The sequence below is a fragment of the Hypanus sabinus genome, chromosome 29 (genome assembly GCF_030144855.1).
Source record: "Hypanus sabinus isolate sHypSab1 chromosome 29, sHypSab1.hap1, whole genome shotgun sequence".
In the NCBI taxonomy this organism is placed as follows: domain Eukaryota; kingdom Metazoa; phylum Chordata; class Chondrichthyes; order Myliobatiformes; family Dasyatidae; genus Hypanus; species Hypanus sabinus.
The window spans coordinates 38,813,877-38,837,188 of NC_082734.1; the positions used below are offsets into that span (position 1 = coordinate 38,813,877).

The 23,312-nt window shown below is 46.2% G+C and overlaps 1 protein-coding gene across 1 annotated transcript in view; it reads right to left on the reverse strand.

Moving 5' to 3' along the window:
- Positions 1-20,107, reverse strand: part of pvalb6 (parvalbumin 6) — a 64,559-nt gene extending 44,452 nt beyond the window's left edge. The window contains exon 1 of the mRNA XM_059953280.1: positions 20,059-20,107. The gene's annotated coding sequence lies outside the window, so the exon portion shown is untranslated. The remainder of the gene's footprint in view (positions 1-20,058) is intronic.
- Positions 20,108-23,312: the final 3,205 nt, after the last annotated feature.

A 23,312-nucleotide genomic window follows, 5' to 3' on the forward strand; every position in this document is an offset into this window, starting at 1 on the left:
AAATGGGTCCCTGTGAGTTTGCAGTGGGTCTGGGAAATGGGGTCCCTGTGAGTTTGCAGTGGGTCTGGGAAATGGGGTCCCTGTGAGTTTATACAGGGTCTGGGAAATAGGGTCCCTGTGAGTTTACAGAGGGTCTGGGAAATGGGGTCCCTGTGAGTTTATACAGGGTCTGGGAAATGGGGTCCCTATGAGTTTACACAGGGTGTGCTAAATGGGGCCGCTGTGAGTTTACACAGGGTCTGGGAAATGGGGCCCCTGTGAGTTTACACAGGGTCTGGGAAATGGGGCCCCTGTGAGTTTACACAGGGTCTGGGAAATGGGGTCCCTGTGAGTTTACAGTGGGTCTGGGAAATGGGGTCCCTGTGAGTTTGCAGAGGGTCTGGGAAATGGGGTCCCTGTGAGTTTGCAGAGGGTCTGGGGAATCGGGCCCCTGTGAGTTTCCACAGGGTCTGGGAAATGGGGCCCCTGTGAGTTTACACAGGGTCTGGGAAATGGGGTCCGTGTGAGTTTACACAGGGTCTGGGAAATGGGGTCCCTGTGAGTTTATACAGGGTCTGAGAAATGGGGTCCCTGTGAGTTTGCAGTGGTTCTGGGAAATGGGGTCCCTGTGAGTTTACACAGGGTCTGTGAAATGGGGTCCCTGTGAGTTTACACAGGGTCTGTGAAATGGGGTCCCTGTGAATTTACACAGGGTCTGGGAAATGGGGTCGCTGTGAGTTTACAGTGGGTCTGGGAAATGGGGTCGCTGTGAGTTTACAGTGGGTCTGGGAAATGGGGTCCCTGTGAGTTTGCAGAGGGTCTGGGAAATGGGGTCCCTGTGAGTTTGCAGAGGGTCTGCGAAATGGGGTCCCTGTGAGTTTATACAGGGTCTGGGAAATGGGGTCCCTGTGAGTTTACACAGGGTCTGGGAAATGGGGCCCCTGTGAGTTTACACAGGGTCTGGGAAATGGGGTCCCTGTGAGTTTACAGTGGGTCTGGGAAATGGGGTCCCTGTGATTTTACCCTGGGTCTGGGAAATGGGATCCCTGTGATTTTACAGTGGGTCTGGGAAATGGGGTCCCTGTGAGTTCATACAGGGTCTGGGAAATGGGGTCCCTGTGAGTTTACACAGGGTCTGGGAAATGGGGTCCCTGTGAGTTTACAGTGGGTCTGGGAAATGGGGTCCGTGTGAGTTTATACCGGGTCTGGGAAATGGGGTCCCTGTGAGTTTATACAGGGTCTGGGAAATGGGATCCCTGTGAGTTTATACAGGGTCTGGGAAATGGGGTCCCTGTGAGGTTATACAGGGTCTGGGAAATGGGGTCCCTGTGAGTTTACAGAGGGTCTGGGAAATGGGGTCCCTGTTAGTTTGCAGAGGGTCTGGGAAATGGGGTCCCTGTGAGTTTACACAGGGTCTGGGAAATGGGATCCCTGTGAGTTTACACAGGCTCTGGGAAATGAGGTCCCTGTGAGTTTGCAGTGGGCCTGGGAAATGGGGTCCCTGTGAGTTTACACAGGGTCTGGGAAATGGGGTCCTTGTGAGTTTACACGGGGTCTGGGAAATGGGGTCCCTGTGAGTTTACACAGGGTCTGGGAAATGGGGTTCCTGTGAGTTTACACAGGGTCTGGGAAATGGGGTCCCTGTGAGTTTACAGTGGGTCTGGGAAATGGGGTCCCCTTGAGTTTACAGAGGGTCTGGGAAATGGGGTCCCTGTGAGTTTACACAGGGTCTGGGAAATGGGGTCCCTGTGAGTTTACACGGTCTGGGAAATGGGGTCCCCTTGAGTTTACACAGGGTCTGGGAAATGGGGTCCCTTTGAGTTTACACAGGGTCTGGGAAATGGGGTCCCTGTGAGTTTACACAGGGTCTGGGAAATGGGGTCCCTGTGAGTTTACACAGTGTCTGGGAAATGGGGTTCCTGTGAGTTTACACAGGGTCTGGGAAATGGGGTCCCCTTGAGTTTACAGAGGGTCTGGGAAATGGGGTCCCTGTGAGTTTACACAGGGTCTGGGAAATGGGGTCCCTGTGAGTTTACACAGGGTCTGGGAAATGGGGTCCCTGTGAGTTTGCACGGGGTCTGGGAAATGGTCTCTCTGTGAGTTTGCAGAGGGTCTGGGAAATGGGGTCCCTGTGAGTTTACAGTGGGTCTGGGAAATGGGGTCCCTGTGAGTTTATACAGGGTCTGGGAAATGGGGTCCCTGTGAGTTCATACAGGGTCTGGGAAATGGGGTCCCTGTGAGTTTACACAGGGTCTGGGAAATGGGGTCCCTGTGAGTTTACACAGGGTCTGGGAAATGGGGTCCCTGTGAGTTTATACAGGGTCTGGGAAATGGGGTCCCTGTGAGTTTACAGTGGGCCTGGGAAATGGGGTCCCTGTGAGTTTACACAGGGTCTGGGAAATGAGGTCCCTGTGAGTTTGCAGTGGGCCTGGGAAATGGGGTCCCTGTGAGTTTACACAGGGTCTGGGAAATGGGGTCCTTGTGAGTTTACACAGGGTCTGGGAAATGGGGTCCCTGTGAGTTTACACAGGGTCTGGGAAATGGGGTCCCTGTGAGTTTACACAGGGTCTGGGAAATGGGGTTCCTGTGAGTTTACACAGGGTCTGGGAAATGGGGTCCCTGTGAGTTTACAGTGGGTCTGGGAAATGGGGTCCCCTTGAGTTTACAGAGGGTCTGGGAAATGGGGTCCCTGTGAGTTTACACAGGGTCTGGGAAATGGGGTCCCTGTGAGTTTACACGGTCTGGGAAATGGGGTCCCCTTGAGTTTACACAGGGTCTGGGAAATGGGGTCCCTTTGAGTTTACACAGGGTCTGGGAAATGGGGTCCCTGTGAGTTTACACAGGGTCTGGGAAATGGGGTCCCTGTGAGTTTACACAGTGTCTGGGAAATGGGGTTTCTGTGAGTTTACACAGGGTCTGGGAAATGGGGTCCCCTTGAGTTTACAGAGGGTCTGGGAAATGGGGTCCCTGTGAGTTTACACAGGGTCTGGGAAATGGGGTCCCTGTGAGTTTACACAGGGTCTGGGAAATGGGGTCCCTGTGAGTTTGCACGGGGTCTGGGAAATGGTCTCTCTGTGAGTTTGCAGAGGGTCTGGGAAATGGGGTCCCTGTGAGTTTACAGTGGGTCTGGGAAATGGGGTCCCTGTGAGTTTATACAGGGTCTGGGAAATGGGGTCCCTGTGAGTTCATACAGGGTCTGGGAAATGGGGTCCCTGTGAGTTTACACAGGGTCTGGGAAATGGGGTCCCTGTGAGTTTACACAGGGTCTGGGAAATGGGGTCCCTGTGAGTTTATACAGGGTCTGGGAAATGGGGTCCCTGTGAGTTTACAGAGGGTCTGGGAAATGGGGTCCCTGTTAGTTTGCAGAGGGTCTGGGAAATGGGGTCCCTGTTAGTTTGCAGAGGGTCTGGGAAATGGGGTCCCTGTGAGTTTGCAGTGGGTCTGGGAAATGGGGTCCCTGTGAGTTTATACAGGGTCTGGGAAATGGGGCCCCTGTGAGTTTACAGAGGGTCTGGGAAATGGGGTCCCTGTTAGTTTGCAGAGGGTCTGGGAAATGGGGTCCCTGTGAGTTTACACAGGGTCTGGGAAATGGGGTCCCTGTGAGTTTATACAGGGTCTGGGAAATGGGGTCCCTGTGAGTTTACAGAGGGTCTGGGAAATGGGGTCCCTGTTAGTTTGCAGAGGGTCTGGGAAATGGGGTCCCTGTGAGTTTACACAGGGTCTGGGAAATGGGGTCCCTGTGAGTTTACAGTGGGTCTGGGAAATGGGGTCCCTGTGAGGTTATACAGGGTCTGGGAAATGGGGTCCCTGTGAGTTTACAGAGGGTCTGGGAAATGGGGTCCCTGTTAGTTTGCAGAGGGTCTGGGAAATGGGGTCCCTGTAAGTTTATACAGGGTCTGGGAAATGGGGTCCCTGTGAGTTTGCAGTGGGTCTGGGAAATGGGGTCACTGTGAGTTTATACAGGGTCTGGGAAATGGGGTCCCTGTGAGTTTACAGAGGGTCTGGGAAATGGGGTCCCTGTTAGTTTGCAGAGGGTCTGGGAAATGGGGTCCCTGTGAGTTTGCAGAGGGTCTAGGAAATGGGGTCCCTGTGAGTTTACACAGGGTCTGGGAAATGGGATCCCTGTGAGTTTACACAGGCTCTGGGAAATGAGGTCCCTGTGAGTTTGCAGTGGGCCTGGGAAATGGGGTCCCTGTGAGTTTACACAGGGTCTGGGAAATGGGGTCCTTGTGAGTTTACACAGGGTCTGGGAAATGGGGTCCCTGTGAGTTTACTCAGGGTCTGGGAAATGGGGTCCCTGTGAGTTTACACGGTCTGGGAAATGGGGTCCCCTTGAGTTTACACAGGGTCTGGGAAATGGGGTCCCTTTGAGTTTACACAGGGTCTGGGAAATGGGGTCCCTGTGAGTTTACACAGGGTCTGGGAAATGGGGTCCCTGTGAGTTTACACAGTGTCTGGGAAATGGGGTTCCTGTGAGTTTACACAGGGTCTGGGAAATGGGGTCCCCTTGAGTTTACAGAGGGTCTGGGAAATGGGGTCCCTGTGAGTTTACACAGGGTCTGGGAAATGGGGTCCCTGTGAGTTTACACAGGGTCTGGGAAATGGGGTCCCTGTGAGTTTGCACGGGGTCTGGGAAATGGTCTCTCTGTGAGTTTGCAGAGGGTCTGGGAAATGGGGTCCCTGTGAGTTTACAGTGGGTCTGGGAAATGGGGTCCCTGTGAGTTTATACAGGGTCTGGGAAATGGGGTCCCTGTGAGTTCATACAGGGTCTGGGAAATGGGGTCCCTGTGAGTTTACACAGGGTCTGGGAAATGGGGTCCCTGTGAGTTTACACAGGCTCTGGGAAATGAGGTCCCTGTGAGTTTGCAGTGGGCCTGGGAAATGGGGTCCCTGTGAGTTTACACAGGGTCTGGGAAATGGGGTCCTTGTGAGTTTACACAGGGTCTGGGAAATGGGGTCCCTGTGAGTTTACACAGGGTCTGGGAAATGGGGTTCCTGTGAGTTTACACAGGGTCTGGGAAATGGGGTCCCTGTGAGTTTACAGTGGGTCTGGGAAATGGGGTCCCCTTGAGTTTACAGAGGGTCTGGGAAATGGGGTCCCTGTGAGTTTACACAGGGTCTGGGAAATGGGGTCCCTGTGAGTTTACACGGTCTGGGAAATGGGGTCCCCTTGAGTTTACACAGGGTCTGGGAAATGGGGTCCCTTTGAGTTTACACAGGGTCTGGGAAATGGGGTCCCTGTGAGTTTACACAGGGTCTGGGAAATGGGGTCCCTGTGAGTTTACACAGTGTCTGGGAAATGGGGTTCCTGTGAGTTTACACAGGGTCTGGGAAATGGGGTCCCCTTGAGTTTACAGAGGGTCTGGGAAATGGGGTCCCTGTGAGTTTACACAGGGTCTGGGAAATGGGGTCCCTGTGAGTTTACACAGGGTCTGGGAAATGGGGTCCCTGTGAGTTTGCACGGGGTCTGGGAAATGGTCTCTCTGTGAGTTTGCAGAGGGTCTGGGAAATGGGGTCCCTGTGAGTTTACAGTGGGTCTGGGAAATGGGGTCCCTGTGAGTTTATACAGGGTCTGGGAAATGGGGTCCCTGTGAGTTCATACAGGGTCTGGGAAATGGGGTCCCTGTGAGTTTACACAGGGTCTGGGAAATGGGGTCCCTGTGAGTTTACACAGGGTCTGGGAAATGGGGTCCCTGTGAGTTTATACAGGGTCTGGGAAATGGGGTCCCTGTGAGTTTACAGAGGGTCTGGGAAATGGGGTCCCTGTTAGTTTGCAGAGGGTCTGGGAAATGGGGTCCCTGTAAGTTTATACAGGGTCTGGGAAATGGGGTCCCTGTGAGTTTGCAGTGGGTCTGGGAAATGGGTTTGTGAGTTTACAGTGGGTCTGGGAAATGGGGTCCCTGTGAGTTTATACAGGGTCTGGGAAATGGGGCCCCTGTGAGTTTACAGAGGGTCTGGGAAATGGGGTCCCTGTTAGTTTGCAGAGGGTCTGGGAAATGGGGTCCCTGTGAGTTTACACAGGGTCTGGGAAATGGGGTCCCTGTGAGTTTATACAGGGTCTGGGAAATGGGGTCCCTGTGAGTTTACAGAGGGTCTGGGAAATGGGGTCCCTGTTAGTTTGCAGAGGGTCTGGGAAATGGGGTCCCTGTGAGTTTACACAGGGTCTGGGAAATGGGGTCCCTGTGAGTTTACAGTGGGTCTGGGAAATGGGGTCCCTGTGAGTTTGCAGTGGGTCTGGGAAATGGGGTCCCTGTGAGTTTACACAGGGTCTGGGAAATGGGGTCCCTGTGAGTTTACACAGGGTCTGGGAAATGGGGTCCCTGTGAGTTTACACATGGTCTGTGAAATGGGGTCCCTGTGAGTTTACACAGGTTCTGGGAAATGGGGTCCCCTTGAGTTTACAGAGGGTCTGGGAAATGGGATCCCTGTGAGTTTACACAGGGTCTGGGAGATTGGGTCCCTGTGAGTTTACACAGGGTCTGGGAAATGGGGTCCCTGTGAGTTTACAGAGGGTCTGGGAAATGGGGTCCCTGTGAGTTTACCCAGGGTCTGGGAAATGGGGTCCCTGTGAGTTTGCACAGGGTCTGGGAAATGGGCTCTCTGTGAGTTTGCACAGGGTCTGGGAAATGGGCTCTCTGTGAGTTTGCAGAGGGTCTGGGAAATGGGGTCCCTGTGAGTTTGCAGAGAGTCTGGGAAATGGGGTCCCTGTGAGTTTGCAGAGGGTCTGGGAAATGTGGTCCCTGTGAGTTTACCCAGGGTCTGGGAAATGGGGTCCCTGTGAGTTTGCACTGGGTCTGGGAAATGGGCTCTCTGTGAGTTTGCACAGGGTCTGGGAAATGGGCTCTCTGTGAGTTTGCAGAGGGTCTGGGAAATGGGGTCCCTGTGAGTTTGCAGAGAGTCTGGGAAATGGGGTCCCTGTGAGTTTGCAGAGGGTCTGGGAAATGGGGTCCCTGTGAGTTTGCAGAGGGTCTGGGAAATGGGATCCCTGTGAGTTTATACAGGGTCTGGGAAATGGGTTCCCTGTGAATTTACACAGGGTCTGGGAAATGGGGTCCCTGTGAGTTTATACAGGGTCTGGGAAATGGGATCCCTGTGAGTTTATACAGGGTCTGGGAAATGGGCTCTCTGTGAGTTTGCACAGGGTCTGGGAAATGGGCTCTCTGTGAGTTTGCAGAGGGTCTGGGAAATGGGGTCCCTGTGAGTTTGCAGAGAGTCTGGGAAATGGGGTCCCTGTGAGTTTGCAGAGGGTCTGGGAAATGTGGTCCCTGTGAGTTTACCCAGGGTCTGGGAAATGGGGTCCCTGTGAGTTTGCACTGGGTCTGGGAAATGGGGTCCCTGTGAGTTTGCAGAGGGTCTGGGAAATGGGGTCCCTGTGAGTTTGCAGAGGGTCTGGGAAATGGGATCCCTGTGAGTTTATACAGGGTCTGGGAAATGGGGTCCCTGTGAATTTACACAGGGTCTGGGAAATGGGGTCCCTGTGAGTTTGCAGAGGGTCTGGGAAATGGGGTCCCTGTGAGTTTGCAGAGGGTCTGGGAAATGGGATCCCTGTGAGTTTATACAGGGTCTGGGAAATGGGGTCCCTGTGAATTTACACAGGGTCTGGGAAATGGGGTCCCTGTGAGTTTGCAGTACGTCTGGGAAATGGGGTCCCTATGAGTTTACACAGGGTCTGGGAAATGGGGTCCCTGTGAGTTTATATACTGTCTGGGAAATGGGGTCCCTGTGAGTTTACAGAGGGTCTGGGAAATGGGACATTGTGAGTTTAAAGAGAACATGGAAAATTAAACCCAGAAACTTAATAAGACCAGATGTTAAATTAATGTGATTTCTAAACAATTGGATAGTGGATTGTTTTGTATTACCCCAGGAGTAATTGTCCACAATGCAAAACTGGCTCTAAACCGGAATTCTGTTCAGATAGAACAGTGCAGCACAGTGCCGACCCTTTAAGCTACTCCAAGATCAATGTAACCCTTCCCTTTGTAGCTACACTGGCTGCCTGTAAAGAGACAACTTTGGAGGTAGTATATAGTATTACATACTTTGACAATAAATATACTTTGCATTTTGAACATTGTCTCAGAAACCATGATTCACCAGCAATTGGGCCCATCATTCAAATGTTACTGTTCATGAGGGCTTGCACTGCAGTATTTGGCCTCTGTCATATTGCAAAAGGAAGTTCACTGGTTTGTAAATTGTTGTGGACTGCTCCAAAGTGCTTAAATGAATGCAAATCATAAACACGAGATTCTGCAAATGCTGGAAATCCAGAGTTACAAACAAAATGCTGGAGAAACTCATCAGGCCCAGCAGCATCTATGGAGAAGATTAGAGTTTCATTTTCAGGCCATGACCCTTCACTACAACTGGAAAGGAAGACGGAAGAAGCCAGAATAAGAAGGTGGGCAAAGGTAAAAAGTAGAAGCTAGATGAGGGTGAAGCCAGGTGAGGGGAAGTTAGGTGGATAGGGGAGGGGGGTGATGTGAGCAGCTGGGAGATGATGGATGGAAGGTGATAGATGGGAGGTGATGAATGGGAGATGATAGATAGTCCTTACCTTAGAAATTCCTAGGGTTACCCATAGCCCTCTATTTTTCTGAGCTCTATGTACCTGTCCAGGAGACTCTTAAAAGACCCTATCGTATCCAACTCCACTACTGTTGCTGGCAGCCCATTCCACACACTCACCACGCTCTGCATAAAAAAAACTTACCCCTGATATCTCCTCTGTACCAACTTCCAAGCACCTTAAAACTGTGCCCTCTTGTGCTAGCATTTCAGCCCTGGGAAAAAGCCTCTGACTATCCACACGATCAATGCCTCTCATCTTATACACCTCTATCAGGTCACTGCTTATCCTCCGACACTCCAAAGAGAAAAGGCCAAGTTCACTCAACCCATTCTCATAAGGCATGCTCCCCAATCCAGGCAACATCCTTGTAAATCTCCTTTACACCCTGTCTATGGCTTCCACATCCTTCCTGTAGTGAGGCGACCAGAAATGAGAACAGTACTCTAAGTGGGGTCTGACCAGGGTCCTATATAGCTGCAACATTACCTCTCAGCTCCTAAACTCAGTCCCATGATTGATGAAGGCCAATGGACCATATGTTTTCTTAACCACAGAGTCAAACTGCGCAGCAGCTTTGAGTGTCCTGTAGACTCAGACGTCAAGATCCCTCTGATCCTCCACACTGCCATGAGTCTTACCATTAATACTATATTCTGCCATCATATTTGTCCTACCAACATGAACCACCTCACACTTCTCTAGGTTGAACTCCATCTGCCACTTCTCAGCCCAGTTTTGGATCCTATCAATGTCCCACTGTAACCTCTGTCAGCCCTCCACACTATCAACAACACCTCCAATCTTTGTGTTTTCAGCAAATTTACTAACCTATCCCTCCACTTCTTCATCCAGATCATTTATAAAAATCACGAAGAGTAAGGGTCCCAGAACAGATCCCTGAGGCACACCACTGGTGACCGAACTCCATGCAGAATATGACCCATCTATGATCACTTTTTGCCTTCTGTGGGCAAGCCAGTTCTAGATCCACAAAGCAATGTCCCTTTGGATTCCATGCATCCTTACTTTCTCAGTAAGCCTTGCATGGGGTACCTTGTCAAATGCCTTGCTGAAATACATATACACTACATCTACTGCTCTACATTCATCAATGTGCTTAGTCACATCCTCATTCAATCAGATTTGTAAGGCATGACCTGCCCTTCACAAAGCCATGCTGACATATTATGCCTCTCCAAATGTTGTTGCCTTGTCATATTATGCCTCTCCAAATGTTCATAAATCCTGCCTCTCAGGATCTTCTCCATCAACTTACCAACCACTGAGGTAAGACTCACTGGTCTATAATTTCCTGGGCTATCTCTACTCCCTTTCTTGAATAAGCAAACAACATCTGTAACCCTCCAATCCTCTGGAACCCCTCCCGTCCCCATTGATGATGTAAAGATCATGGTCTCAGCAATCTCCTTTGCCTTCCACTGTAGCCTGGGATACATCTCATCCGGTTCTGGTGACTTATCCAACTTGATGCTTTCCAAAATATCTAGCACATCCTCTTAATATCTACACACTCAAGCTTTTCAGTCCACTGTAAGTCATCCCTACAATCACCAATGATAGATGGGAGGTGATATTGTGTTTAATATTTGAAAGGCTTAGATCACATTTCATCCCCCTTTTAATGTTTGCTCTGAACAACAACTTGAACCTGCTCACCGTGTCTACTTGATCTGAGTTGCTGTGGAAGAGGTAAAGGGCTGAAGAAGACAGTATCTGATAGGAGAAGAGAGTTGATCATGTAGGAAAGGGAAGGAAGAGGGACACCTGAGGGAGGTGATAGGCAGGTGAGGAGAAGAGAAGGGGTACGAGGAGGGCAGAATGGAGAAGGGGGAAAGGGGAAAGGGAAAAAAATTACCTGAAGTTAGAAAAATCGATATTCATACCATCAGGAGGAGGCTACCCAGGCAGAATATGACTGGTTGCTGCCCCAGTCTGAGTGGCTGCATTGTAGCCGTAGATGAGGCCATGGCCCAATATGTCAGAATGGGAATGGGCAGTGGAATTAAAAGAGTTGGGCACTGGGAAATCCTGTTTGCAATAGTGTAGGAAACCAGAGGCTTGGCCTGGTTTCCATTCTGGCTCTGAGAGGCACTAAACAAGCTGTGCTTGTGAAAATGAATGGGAGGTGGGATTAACATTGCAAAGCATAATTGTGCCTCCTTGTCAATCTTGTTTTGTTGGGAATTCCTGGGCATTCATCCCAGCCTCCAAAACATTTGCTGCATTGCTCTGCTTGCATGCCTTAGCAAAGTCCAGAGTGGCTCTACAGACCAACACAGGTGGACGGTGCCAGGGGGAACCATTAATGAGGCTAGTGGAGTAACCCCAGCCTCCTCCATTATGCAAGCACTGACCTTGGTTACTTAGATTCAGAGAAAGCCAGAGCTTCAAATGAAAAATAGTTATTTTAGAATCACTAAGTAATAGTTGGATTAACACAGGTGATTCTGAAGATGCTGAAAATGCTGAGCAGCACACTCACAAGGTGCTGGAGGGGCTCAGCAGGTCAGGCAGCATCTATTGAGAGATGTAAACAGTCAACATTTTGGGTCAAGGTCCTTAATTAATAGAACCATAGAACACTACAGCACAGTACAGGCCCTTCAGCCCTCCATGTTGTGCCGACCCATATAATCCTTAAAAAAATTGTTAAAACCACACTAACCCATTACCCTCCATTTTTCTTTCATCCATGTGCCTGTCCAAGAGGCTCTTAAATACCCCTAATGTTTTAGCCTCCACCACCATCCCTGGCAAGTCATTCCAGGCACTCACAACCCTCTGTGTAAAAAAAACTTACCCCTGATGTCTCCCCTAAACTTCCCTCCCTTAATTTTGTACATATGCCCTCTGGTGTTTGCTATTGGTGCCCTGGGAAACAGGTACTGACTATCCACCCTATCTATGCCTTTCATGATCTTGTAGACCTCTATCAAGTCCCCTCTCATTCTTCTACGCTCCAAAAGAGAAAAGTCCCAGCTCTGCTAATCTTGCTTCATATGACTTGTTCTCCAATCCAGGCCACATCCTGGTAAATCTCCTCTGCACCCTCTCCATAGCTTTCACATCTTTCCTATAATGAAGTGACCAGAATTGAACACAATACTCTAAGCGCGGTCTCACCAGAGATTTGTAGAGTCGCAACATGACCTCTCTACTCTTGAACGCAATCCCCCTGTTAATGAAGCCTAGCATCCCATAGGCCTTCTTAACTACCCTATCAACCTGTGCGGTGACCTTGAGGGAAGTATGGATTTGAACCCAAGGTCCCTTTGTTCATCCACACTCTTAAATAACTGACCATTAATCCTGTACTCAGTCTTCTGGTTTGTCCTTCGAAAATGCATCACCTCACACTTGACCGGATTGAACTCCATCTGCCATTTTTCTGCCCAACTCTGCAGCCTGTTTATATCCTCTTGTAACATTCAACCACCTACAGCTACATCTACAACTCCTCCAATCTCTGTGTCATCCGCAAACTTACTCACCCATCCTTCCGCCTCTACATCCAGGTCATTTATAAAAATCACAAATAGCAGGGGTCCCAAAAAAAAATCCCTGCAAAAATCCCTAAATAATATATTTATTATTAGAATATTAAATCTTCACAATAGATAAAATATACTCAGTGACCACTTTATTTATTACATACTGTACCTAATAAAGAGGCCACTTCCGTGATTGTATATTGCTGTAGCCCATCTATTTCATGGTGCGACTTGTGCTCTTTAGAGATGCTCGTCTGCACACCACTGTTGTAGCGTGTGGTTATCTGAATTACTGTCTCCTTCCTGTCAGTTTAAACAGTCTCCTTACAGATAGTAAAAGGAATTAAACCCAGGTCACTGGCATTGTGATAGTGCTATCCTCACTAAAAGCCTTCTCCGTCTACTGAATCATCTGGTCCATGTAAGGATGGCCATGTAAAGATGGCCCATGGAGGCCATCTGGCCCATGTAAGTTCCAGTGGAGCAAGCCATTCCAATCTCTTCTTACATCCCTGCAATTTATTCTCCTGTACTCGGTCTCATCATAATGTTTGATGGCATTTGACATATCATCAGCTCACAAATTTAATGTCCTTCACTTACGCCAATACCTATTTATAGTGGGGATGTTCACAATGCTACCGGCAAGCAGGCAATTGTCAGAGACCTTGAAACCTGATAAAGAAATTAATTAAGAAGATGCTAGCTGTGCGATTTGGATCTTAATTAAGGTTCTCAGCTGCCTGGACTTTGTAATAATAAAGGACAATTGTTATGTCTGTGTACGCTTCTCGGGCTCTGGGCTCTGATCAGGGGAGTTTCACATGTACATTCAACAACCAACACACCCAAGGGTATGTTATGGGCAGTCCACAAGTGTTGTCACACATTTTGGCACCAACACAGCCTGCATTGTTCAGCAGGTGCACAGAGGGAAAGGGCTGCACGATCCAGGTTAATGAGTCTCCGGAACTTCGGACCTGTAACATGCTAACTGTGTTTCTTTCTCCTAATCTTCTGAATGATTCCTGCATTTTCTGATTTCATTCTATTAGCCAGCAAATATAGACTGAAACACACTGGATCGATAGGCCAGCACGGTGAGAATAGCACTATTACAGCGCCAGTGATCTGGGTTCAATTCCTGCCACTATCTGTAAGGAGTTTGCATGAACACCCCTGACCACATGGGTTTCCTCCCATTTTTCTGCCTGTTAACATGCTGTATCTCCAAACATAAATTAAAAAAAATTAAAAAAAGTTATCTGCCATAAAATGGAGATGTTTTTTTACATTTTTTGACTCTCTTTCACATTCACCTAAGATAGACTGGGAATAAACCTAAGTCCCACCTCTAACAGTGCAGAGCTCCCTCAGATCACATATACAAGATGCTGATATACAGGTGCTGAAAATCCATGCTAACACACACAAAATGCAAGTCAGGCAGCATCTATGGAGTGGATGTGGAGAGCATGTTTCCTAAATTGGTGGGGCGGGGGGGGGGGGGATGTGTGGGGAGTCTTAGACCCGAGGACACAGGCTTAGACTAGAAGGATGTCCCTTTAGACCAGAGGTGAGGAGATGCGGCTTTAGCCAGAGGGTGGTGAATCTGTGGAATTCATTACCACAGACAGCTGTGGCACCTGTATTTAAAGTGGAGATTGACAGATTCTTGATTAGTGTAGGCATCAAAAGTTCAGGGAGAAGGCAGGAGAATGGGGTTGAGAAGAATAATAAATCAGCCATGATGGAATGGTGGAGCAGACTCAATGGGCCAAATGACCTAATTATGCCCCAATGTTTTATAGAAAGGCTGAGACCCTTCATCTTCATTCCTCTCCATAGATACAGCCTGTCTGCTGAGTTCCTCCAGCATTTTATGCATGTTTCTCCTTCAGATGTTGCCTCTGGAACATAGACAAGACCAGGGGTTGGTCATTTTGCCCTTAGTTCCTTCTGCTCAATCAATAAGGTCTTTTGGGCAAGTTGGGCAAGCTAAGCGTACTTGGGTCCCTGTGAATGGTCTCAGCCTGTCAGGCATGAAGATTAGGCCAGGTTTATCCTGACTACTTGTGAGGTATAAATGAAACTGAATCTGATAATATTGGTGGAGCTCTGATACACTGGGTTATGTGAAGAACCTATCAACTATTCCCTTCTTTATCAGCCATTCTGACTTGGTCAGCTAAAGATCATCTAAGGATCAGGAAGGAAAGCTAGAAGGTTTACAAAGTGCAGTGGCAGACTCCATTGGAGAATAGCACAGCAGAGAAAATTTCTATCTCTTTGGAATATAGTCAGTGGCCACTTTATTAGGTACATCTGCGGTACTTGTTTATTCAAATATCTTATCAGCCAATTAAGTGGTAGCAACTCAGTGCATAAAAGCACGTAGACATGGTCAAGAGGTGCAGTTGTTGTTCAGATCAAACATCAGAATGGGATGTTGACCGTGGAATGATTGTTGGTGCCAGACAGGGAGGTTTGAGTATCTCAGAAACTGCTGATCTCCTGGGATTCTCACACACAATATTCTCTCAAGTCTATAGAGAATAGTATGGAAAACAAAAAGCATCCAGTTCTGTGGGTGAAACTGCCTTGTTAATGAGAGAGGTCCGAGGGGAATGGCTATACTGGTTCAAGGTGACAGTAACTCAAATGACCACACATTACAACAGTTGTGTGCACAAGAGCATTTCTGAATCTTGAAGTTGGTGGTCTACAGCAGAAGAAGATCACAAACCTACATCTGTGGCCACTTTATTGGGTAAAGGAGATGCCTAGAAAAGTGATTCTACATGTAAGTCCAACTTCTCCTGCTACAATGTGATTTACAAGATCTGCTTTATGGGTGGGAACTTCACTCAAATACAGTTGGACGAGATAACAGCTAATTTATCTGAAGATAATAATCACTGGGTAAGACTTGGTCCACAAAATGGAGAAATTAGGGGTCAAATATCATACGCTACTTGTGTTTGGATCTGGTAAAGGGTAATATGATGTTATAAGGGAGAGGAATGGAGCTTTTACAGTGACAGAATTTTTCCAGTGTTTGTGGATTAATGTCAATGGAGTGGAGCCAGTTGTTTATTTCCAGCTGGCTGTGGTTCTAACTACAAAAGATCCAGCTGAGAGTGAATTAATGGAATTATACACTCGAAAGTTGATGGGACTGGCTCCAAGCTATTGCTGCAGAATAAACTCAAGGAATTATTACCACACCATGCACCATCTGAGACCATCTCTGAAATATTTATGTGGAACAGTTATCAACTTGTGAACATCCTACCAGCCAATCCACAATCTGTTAGAACAATTACTCTCAGGAAGGAGGTACAGGAGCATCAGGACTAGGACTGCAAGACTGGATAAAAACTTCTTCCCCTCAGCTGTGAGATTAATGAATACCCTGCCACTACTGAGGTCTCCCCTGTCAGTAGGACATTGAGCTGTTTACTTTTACTGCTTACCTGTACTGCACACTTCACATCACGCATCTCGAATCATTGCACATATACCGTATAGCGAGGGTGCCTAAGAACTTTGCACCATACTGCAGTAATTTAATGTATTGCACTGTTGCCATGAAAAAAATAAATTCACAATGTATGTGAGTGATGATAAACCTGATTCTGATATGGGTCTCTATTGTGGACTGAAAGTGGGAAGGGGGTAGAGAGAGGGGATTCATGTTGGGAAAAGGGGAAGGGAGAGAGGAGGGAGTGGGAAGTACCAGAGAGTCATTCTGTAATGATCAATAAACTAATTGTTTGGAATCAAATGGTCTTGCCTGGTGTCTCAGGGCTGGGCGAGTTTGCACCCATGCACCCCTACCCCTGGCACCTCTGATCTGCCTCATGTCCCACATCCCTCCCTCACCATTCCCAACATCATTTGTTCCTGCCAGATTTACAAACCTGCTCTCCGTTCCACATTGACAAAAACAAAGCTGTGCAAAATCTAAGGCACCTTAGCTATACCTATGTGCCTAAGACTTTTTTATGGTACTGTATATTTTACTAAATTATTTGTGTTAGTATTTTGTTTTATGTGCTCTGTGTGATATATAGTATGTATAGTAGGTGCATCTTGCTCCGGAGAAATGTTGTTTTGTTTGGTTGTATATGTGTACAATCAGATGACAATACACTCGAAGTTGAAGACTCCAAACCAAATATTAAGAGGAGGATGAGGTTAATAACTCTGTCCTTTTAGAAAAATAACCAGGACTGGTAATGCCAGATCAGGTGAGGAATTGATAGAGGGATGGCGTAACAACATTTCTTTTTGTCTACATATACATAAGGAGTGAATGTCACTGGGCCCATCCTCAGATACAGGTGTTGGTTCATGATGTAGTCATGTCTGAGGCAGATGGCCGGGAGAGTGCTTAGAGATATACACACAGACATCCAGAAAACTGTACTAAAGCATTTTGAAACCAAATAGTGCTCAGCCATCCTTTAGCAATTTATCCCTGGTATGTGTTGACATTCAAAGTTATTATCAATGTAAGTCTATGTTACCACATACAGCCCTGAGATACATTTCCTTTTAGGCACTTACAAGGAAAAAAATATGATAGAATTAATGAAAAACACTTACAAGCTGATGAGATGTAGATCAAATTGACAGCCAGAAACTTTTTGCAAGGGTGAAAATGGCTAATACAAGAGGGCAGAATTTGGGAGTGTTTGGAGGGAAGTCAGCGGTAACTTTTCTACACAATGGGTAGTGAGTGCATGAAAAGAACTGCCAGGAGAGGTGAACAGGAAGATACATTACGGACATTTAAGAGTCTTGGATTGGCATGTGCAGGACTATGTGGGAGGGAAGAGTTGGTAGGTCAAAAGGTTGGCTCGACATTGTGGGTTGAAGGGCCCTTACAATGTTGTAATGTTCTACAGTATGTTCTATTAAAAGACAAAGACTGACAAACAGCCAATGTGCAAACGAAGACAATCTGCAAATAAAAATAATACTGAGAACATGAGTTGTAAAGAGACCTTGAAAGTGAGTCTGTAGGTCGTAGAATCAGTTTAGAGTTGTGACCGAAGTTATCCATGATGTTCAGGATTCTGCCAGTTGTAGGATATTAACTGTTCCTGAGTCTGATGGTGTCAGACCTCATGGGAAAATGGGGCGTGAGGAAAAAGGGTTTCGATAGGCCTTCCCAACCAGCTTAATCAGAATCAGAATCACTTTATTGCCAGTATGTGAAACACACCAGAACTGATCGTAGTTCGGTGCCAAACATAAAAACAGGACAATATCATAACAGACAACACAACAGCAACCACCAGTTTACAAGACAATAGTGCAAATGTTGAGCAATCAATGGTTAGCAGAAGAGTCACATGTGCAAACATCAATAATCAAACTGAAATAAATGAACAGACTCAATAATTCTCAACAGAACAAGGAGATCAGGAAAGACCAATTAACAGATATTGTACAGTTAGGGTATTACACCTGAGTGAGTTTGTTGAGAATCTGGATAGCTATGGGAAAGTTGCTTTGGAGACAACATGTATTTCTGGTGATGATGGACCTGTAAGTGCATCCAATGTGCATCCTATAGCATAACCACTTCAGAGGACTTGATTTGCCAGGCTTGTGGCCAATTTGATGTCTGTCATTTGATCTCTCACAATAACACCACATTGTAGGCCTTGTTCCCATGGTAACTCACTGTGACATTGGTTGTGAAAATAATCTTGCTTTAAGGCAGTCACCCATTTGTTACTTACTGTGCTTGACACTGCAGTTCTGTATGTAGGGTATACCAAAATAAAAACTTTAATAGACCCTTAAGTAAACTTGGCTGCTGAAGTTATTGGATGACAAGAAGCTCTTCCATTGTGGACGACCCCAGATTGTCCTGTCTCTCATACACACACACACACACACACACACACACACACACACGTATTGTCCCTGCTTCATGTAGTAAACATTGCAGCAATTTTGTACATAGCACACTCCCATGAATAATGAGGATGTAATAAGCAGAATTTTAGTTGAAGTTGAAATATGAGCCGAAGTATACAGATTGAGAGGAGTCCCCTGGTCTTCACAGTGGTGCTGAGAGATCTTAAAGGTAAACAGGCCCTGGTTTAATATGTCATCTCTGGCGGTGTGGTTTTCCTGTTGCAAAGCATTAATAAGTTCTGTGTCTCAAAGACAGGATGAGAACTTGAACTTAGTGAATGAAATCAGGATTGATTGCTTCTTAATTGCCCAAGTCTTCATTTTATCTAGTCTATTTCCTTCACTTGTGCCTTGACCTGTATCTCAGTGGAAAGAACTGGTTTGTCGTATTGCTAACTGTGTGTCAACTCTACACCACACTAGGAAGGAGTAAACTGAAGCCCTTGATTAGGGCAGGGAGGAGGTGAGGGGGTGGAAATCAAAAGTTTCAAGCAATCCATTGTAACAGTACACACTTGTGAGCTGAACACAGACTGGATCGGACATGGAGCAACCTGATTCCGGTTTAACTTGAATGCAGAGCAGACAGTCAGTCACCCTTTATTTCAAGCATAATGCCAGAAAGGCCAGAGGCTATATTTTGCACTGTTTCTCAATGAATAATAAAAAAGTAAACAAGAACAATCCCAGGATTGATAGAGTTTACATATAAAGAGCGTTTGGTGGCTCTGGGCCTGTACTTGTTAGATTTTTGAAGAATGAGGGGTTATCTCATTGAATATTGAGAGGGCTGGATAGAGTAGAAATGAAGAGCATGGTTTCAACAGTGAGAGACTCTAGGACCAGGGAGTACAGCCTCAGAGTACAAGGATGTCCCTTTATAATAGAGTTGAGGAGGAATTTCTTTAGCCAGAGAGTGGTGAAGCTGTGAAATGTATTGCCACAGATGCCTAGGGAGACCAAGTCATTTGGTATATTTAATGCAGAGGTTAATGGGTTATTGATTGGTAAGGATAGACAGAGGAATGGGGTTGAGAAGGAAAATAAATCAACCATGGTGAGATAGCAGGGCAGATTGATGGGCCGAATAGCCTAATTCTGCTCCAATGTTCTGTGATCTAAAACATAGCTGATAAAATAAAACTCTATTGGAAATCATTTGAACTAAGCCCAGTGGCATGCAAGGGACAATAACAAATTGCCCTTCATTACAATCCATGCCCAATGAAACAGAGGCAGGCACCAAATAGACATTCAACTCACCATCAATACAAACATTATAAAACTCTGAAGACGCCAATGTTATTAAAGCATGTTTTTTCTAATTAGAGTTGTAGCATAATTCAGCAGATAAACAGACCATTTAGCCCAGCTCATCCATTCCGACTGAGAACCCCGGCTAGGCTAGTCCCATTTGTCCCATGTCCCTCTAACCTTCTTCCATCCAAATATCTCAAAGGTGCTATTATTGTAACTTGTCTGAACTGTTTTACTAAGCAATATCCTAATTTGAATCTGGTCTCACACCAAAACTAAAACCATTTGTTTCTAATTTATTAGTATGAACTTCCTAATTCCTAATTGTATTCTGACAATGAAGTCCCAAGTTTGTAAGATGATTTGAACCACACTTAGATTGTAAAATATACCAAGCACAATAAAACTCAGAGAACTGATTGAAAAGGTTCCACAATTCCTGTGCAGTTCTAAATGTAAAAACCTTCAATATTTCATTTCAAGGATAATACCCTCTCGCTCACTGATCGTGGCAGAATCTGTCTTGTTTTCATTAGTAATTTCCCTTCAAAGTCAAATTGTTACTAAAGCTTAGTTTCTTGGTTTTCCTTTATTCCTGTTTCCTTCCTCTCACTTGTTATTCTCTCATACTTTCTCCCTCATTCCTTTTTGAAAATATTTTTTCTTTACAACCTCTCCCTCTAGTTCTCTTGGCTAAGCATTCAGCCTTTTCTCTTCATTAGCTCCAAGATCCCCTTCAAGTTCTTTGAGTTCATCTTCTGAGATCTCCTGATGTAAACGTCCAGTGAAGGGACTTACCTTTAGGTTTGGTGAAGGGCTGCAAGAATTAGGAGGTGGTAGAGGAAGGTGCAATGGTAATGATCAAATCAGCAACGATCCTTATGTACTCCACTCCTGCTCTATTCTGGGAAGTTAACCCTTTTCAGCTCCTAAAGGATTGGGTGATCAGAAAGGAGACAGTATCACATTTACTTTGCCTAATCAAACTTGCACTATTAATATCTCAAGCTGAATGTCCGAAAACCTTGGTGTCAGTCTTTATATTGCACTACAAGCTGAAAGGGGCTTCCTTGCTGTCACCCCTCTTTCCCTCCAAAGCAGTGATAGTGTACTCCCAGTGAAATCATTCCCTTTTCATTCCCTTTCACAATTCTGAAAGTTCAGGTCTTCATTGCTGGTGTGATGGCTGAAATCCACTTCAGGACTGGGAAAACAGCTGCATCTAATTTTACAAAAATTGCCTTTTATTAAAATAAACACTTTAGAGGCCCTCTTGTCCATACCCTCCAGGATTTAGACAGGAATATAAGCAGATTTTACAAATCACGTAGATGATATGGGATTCCCTCACCCCCCCCCCCCCCCACCCCACACACATACTCCAAAGATTAATTTAGATTTCATTTGGCTGTGGCACCAGCTGATAAATTTAGTAGTGGATTAAATGCCTATAGGGCTAATAGCTCCTTTTAAGGTACCTTACCCCACTGAGGTAAGTAGAGGGAAGCTCCAGAGGTGCTGACAAGACAAATAACTCTTTATTTTCTCTAGCCAGTAATAATTAGTGATTAATAATTAACAATTAATGACCAAGTGAAGAACGGCCAGACTACTGACGGGACTTGCATACTTTATGGACTGATGTCTTGGACTCCATTACTGGCACTTGCTGGCTGATTGCCCCATGCACAACGATACACGTTTACTATGTGTCAGGATCTTCGTATTGGATTGGCTTGGCTGACCACAACCGCTTTTGTTAGCCGAAGCTGATGAGCCAGTCTTTATGCTGCATGTTAGGGAATCGGAAATGGAGAGGGTCAGTAACTTCTTTAAATTCCTTGCTGTTATCATTTCAGAGAATCTGTCCTAACCCAAGTGCTGGAGACCCTTGTTCAATCCTGACGTTGAGGGCTGCCCATGTAGTGTTTGCATGTTCTCCCTCTATCTGTGTGGCCTTTCCCTCGGTGCTCTGCTCCATGTCCCAAAAATGTGCAGGTTGGCGGGATAATTGTCCACTGTGAATTGGTCTCAGTGGTATCTGGGGAGAGTTGGAGAGAATGTAGGGAGCATAAAAATAGAGATTAATGGAAGATCAGTGTGAATAGGTGTTTGATTTAGTGTTTGGTGCGGACCTTGTTGGCTGAGTACCCTGTTCCTCCTCTGGATGACTCTGTGAGCAGAAGGAATAAAGGATAACATACTAGAGGCATTGAAGAATCTGGTAGGACACAGGGATCTGGGAATACAGATCCATAATCCCTTGGAAGTGTCATTATAAGTAGATAGGATCATATTGGCACATTGACCTTCATAAATCAGTGTATTGAGTACAGGAGCTAAAATGTTATGTTAAGGCTGTGCAAAACATTGCAGAGACCAAATTTGGAGTATTTTGTGTAATTCTGGTCACTAACCTACAGGTACAGATGTCAATAAGATTGAAAAGCACAGAGAAAGGTTAGAAGGATGTTGCCTGGACTTGAGGACCTGAGTTATAGGGAAAGACTGAAGAAGTTAGGACTTTATTCCTTGGAGCGTAGGAGAATGAGGGTGTTTTGATTGTGATATACAAAATTATAGGGTATAGGTAGGATAAATGCAAGCAGGCCTTTTCCATGGCAGTGTGGTGTTGGCATGGATCTATTACACCTTGGGCATCAGAGTTAGGAGCTCAATTCCAGAGTCCTATTCTAGGGGTTTGAATGATCTCCCCATGAAATGTGTGGGTTTTCTCCAGGTGCTTCCTCCCACAATCCAAAAATGTACCAGATAGTAGGTCATTCTAAATTGTCCCATGAAATCAGGAGTTGCTGGACAGTGCACCTTGAAGTATCTCTAAATAAAATAGAAAGGCTGGGTGAGAAACTAAAACTAGAGGTCATAGCTGAAATAGTAAAGGAGAACCTCAGGGGGAACTTCATCACTCAGAGGGTGATATGTGTGTGAGATCAAGTATTGGATTTGGGTTGGACTAGGCTGAGACCGAAAGCAATTATCAAGCTGCACGAGCCATTTCTACCAACCTAGACTCCGCTGACCTCAACTTCTCCATCTGACCAACAAACTTGGTTGGGATTGGGCTTGTGACTTTACACTGCCAACCCAGACTCTACTGACTTCAGCTTCTCTCTTACCTGCCAAACGAATTTCAGGGCCAACATCAACTGTTCTCTCTCCATTGGGTCCAATTTAATGGTCAAGCCTGTCCAATGAAATTCATAGCCAAGATCAGCTTTTCTCAGCTGATCAGCTGGTCCAAATGCAGAGGGAGAAACACAGCAGCAGAATGAATAGAAACATAGAGAACCTTCAGCATGATACAAGCCCTTAGGCCCACAAAGCTGTGCTTAACGTGTATTTACTTTAGAAATTACCCAGGGTTACCCATAGCCCTCTATTTTTGTGAGTTCCATGTACCTGTCCAGGAGTTTCTTAAAAGACCCTATTGTATCTTCCTCCCCAGCAGCCCATTTCACACACTCACCACTCTCTGCATAAAAAAAAACTTACCCCTGACATCTGCTCTGTACCTACTTTCAAGCACCTTAAAATGGTGCTCTCTCATGCTAGCCATTTTAGCCCTGGGAAAAAGCCTCTGACTATCCACTTGATCAATACCTCTCATCATCTTCTACACCTCTATCAGGTCATCTCTCATCCTCCTTCGCTCCAAGGAAAAAAGACCAAGTTCACTCAACATATTCTCATAAGGCATGCTCTCCAATCCAGGCAACATCCTTGTAAATCTAGACGTACAAGAAGGCTGGATGAATGTTAGGACGAAGGGTCTCGACCTGAAACGTTGACTGCTTCTTTCAATAGATGTTGCCCGACCTGCTGAGTTTATCCAGCTTTTTTGTATGTCTTGATTTGACCACAGCATCTGCAGTGCACTTTGTGTTTATCCTTGTAAATCTCCTCTGCTCCATTTCTATGGCTTCCACATCCTTCCTGCAGTGAGGCGACCAGAAATGAGAACAGTACTCTAAGTGGGGTCTGACCAGGGTCCTATATAGCTGCAACATTACCTCTCGGCTCCTAAACTCAAT